Here is a 3,112-nt window from a genome sequence, read left to right as displayed (position 1 = left end):
ATAACGAATAAGCACACAAACACATCACATCACTGTGACCTGGAGACCTAGGGGTTGATTGGGAGGCTGAGGAAGAACCTTCCAGAAAAACAGCGTTGTGCTTTTTTTTGTGGGAAGAATAAGTCTCCCATCTTGTGTGTACCTCAGGGGAGCTTTTCATCTTAATCATGAAATACCAGCGAGGTGGCTTTCCAAAACCAGCACCAGTTGTAACCACAAACCCATCGTCGAGATTATCCCAGCCTGACCTCTGAGGACACGGCAGTGATGAAGGGGGGGATGCGGGTGACCTCATGAGCAAAATCCTGTTGTCCCTGTCCAGCAACACCTCATGAACCGGGTTTCCCACATCCTGCTGATGTTGGCCCCGGCCCCCGCTGTCCACTGGGTCCTCTCTGAACCCGCAGTGTCTGCCCCGTTTCCGTCAGCCTTCCCAGGCAGATCACATGACTAATGACCAGGAGCTGCTGTATCCCTCGCAAACCCTGTGCTAGAGTCACGGAGCGGGAGAGGGTCGGAAATTACTTACCTCTCTTATTACTCACATAAAAGCAGGAACTACAGTTTGCAATTACCTACAAGGGCCTCAGGATATGTGGAAGTAGAAAAGACAGCCGCGGTGCTGTAATTTCTCTTGACTGCTGGCTTTGGGTGAAGAAATATATTCCAACGCGCTGATGACACGTGCCGCTTAATTGCGGAAGAAATGAGAGCAAGTGCTATTTCCCTCTAAATGCAACTTTGCCTTTTTCTCATTTGAGTGCAACAATTCATATGGACTCCGGTGTGAGTGCATGAGTGGACACGATGAATGAAGCGAATTTCCCATCCAGAGTTTACCTCATGCGACAGCTGAACTGGAAACGGCAGCACGGCTATTTCACGTGCAATTCATCATCATGTCGACCACACAGTGTTTTCTTTTTGGAAATGAATGCCTGTTGTTGGTATTCTGCCAGCGTGTGAACACACTTCCGGAAAATTAAACGGCGTCGTCACACAAACATGCCATGGCCCCTCAGCGGGGCCCCGAGTTAGTCCCCAAGGTGACCGTAAATCACCGGCAGAGAAGAAGAAGAAAGGTATCATTATCCCTCCGTAGTAGCCACACACTTGGCTGTGGATGCTACTTTATAATTCCACCCATCACGGCCATGGTGAATTTATTCCATTATGTTGCCATGAGCGTGCACGGCTTAGCTGTGTGCACGTGCATGCCTTTAAGGTCTGGGTTTATCGGCTCCGCTGAATTCTCTCAGACCTGAGAAAAAGCTTGGGGGCCTCCGGACTCAAAGCCCCCGTCTTACCACAGCACGCCAGCCGGTTGGGATTCAGGCACAGCGGCTGGAGAGAGACATGAGGCATGCTGGGTAAGATTAATAGCAAGAAACAGAGCTAAATGACAGAATAATATGTATGTAGGAGTGTTTTGTTCCTGTGAGTGTAAATGTGTGTTTTTGTGTGTGATTGCAACATGCAGGATTATTGTAGTTGAAGGAGAAGCACCAGAGATCAGAGAGAAGAGAAAAGGGAAGGGTTTTCAAGTATTTTTTAGGGATTTGGACCCGACGCTTTTGCCCAGCAATTGTCTCATTCTTCATTCACGGTCGCTCTCCAGGCCGAATAATGTCATTCTATTGTTAAAGCCCGCTCCACACTCATATAATCAAGGATAATATCACCTTTCAAAAGACTTTGTGAAGCTCTTACTACTTGGACCGTTGCTTTTTCATTCATTATTTTCAGCTGATGTCCTTATCAAGGACACTTTTGTCCATGCTGTCCATCGAAAAAAAGGTTGATACAGTTTTTGGGTTTCAATCAGCAGCCACATTAACATGCATATCTGTAATCCAGTTGCAGAGGTGTGCAGATTGTGTAAAAACTCATGTAAGAGAAGGCATTAAAATAACTCCTTGAGTCAGAGTACAAAAGTATCTAGTAAAAAACTACTTGAGAAGCTAGTAGGGGTGTGGATCTTCACTGGTGTCACAATTCAATTTAATTACAATGATCCTAATGTCCCGATTCGATGTCCCGATGCGCCACCTCCTGAAATTTATTAACCCTCTTGTTGTCTTCGGGTCAAATTTGACCCCTTTCCAAAAAGTTTTGATATCCGAAATTTGTGTTTCTTTCAAACCAATTGTCCAAAAACGTAACGTGGATGGTTCCCAACAACGCTCCTCACAAGTTCAACTTTCATTGAATTTGTGTGTTTTTTGTCAATTTCATAGCATTTGGAGAAAAAAAACAATTGGTAAAAGAACTGTTGGTAAAAAATGTCAATAAAAGTGACTGAAATGTAAACAAATGCCTAATAAAGTGACAAAAATGTGAAAAGATGTAGAAAAAAGTAACAAATTTGGGGAAAAACCCACACAAATTTCAAAAGGCTTAGAAAAAGTCGACAAATGTTGAAAAAGTGACAAAGTCATTGGGGGGAAAGACACAAAAGGGTAAAAAAAAAGACAATAATCTTGATAAAAAAAAGGTTTCTCATTTTAAATTTGGACTCAGAAAAACATTTTTAACGTTTTAACAACGTTAAATATTGCTAATCATGGTTTTCCTCAACAAATTCAAGGCGTCAGATGTATATGAACTCCCATTTTTATTGCATCTGCTCTTAAAAAAAAAAAAAAAAGAGACTTTCTTAATGTAGCGGTCTGAACACAGTAGACAACAAAAAAAAAACAGCCAACGGAAAATGAACAAGCAACCAGTAGGCAATGGATTATTATGGATTATCATCGATGCAATGGTTAATTTCTCCCCTAATGATTAGTAATTTTAGAGAAAAAATACTGTTTCCTGTACTTCTTCTGCATGCATTCATGCAATAGAAATGCTCGTCACTAACTGTCCTTGTGTTTTCTTGCCTCGCAGTTTTTCCTTGTCCTGGTTGCAGCTGCCGCCATGGTCCTGCTCTGCACCCTGCTACGCCCTACTTTGCCCCGCTATGCCCTACTATGCCCTGCAAAACCCGGCTACACCCCACTGCACCCCGCAGCGCCCTGAACTGCTACAACTATCATTTCTAGCCATAGTTTTAAGGCCACGTTTAAAATCATCCACAGTCTGTGGTGTCCTCAGGTGGTCAGGGAGAGCA

This window comes from Etheostoma spectabile, chromosome 16, assembly GCF_008692095.1.
Source record: "Etheostoma spectabile isolate EspeVRDwgs_2016 chromosome 16, UIUC_Espe_1.0, whole genome shotgun sequence".
Taxonomy (NCBI): domain Eukaryota; kingdom Metazoa; phylum Chordata; class Actinopteri; order Perciformes; family Percidae; genus Etheostoma; species Etheostoma spectabile.
Note: the sequence above shows the minus strand (reverse complement) of the source record.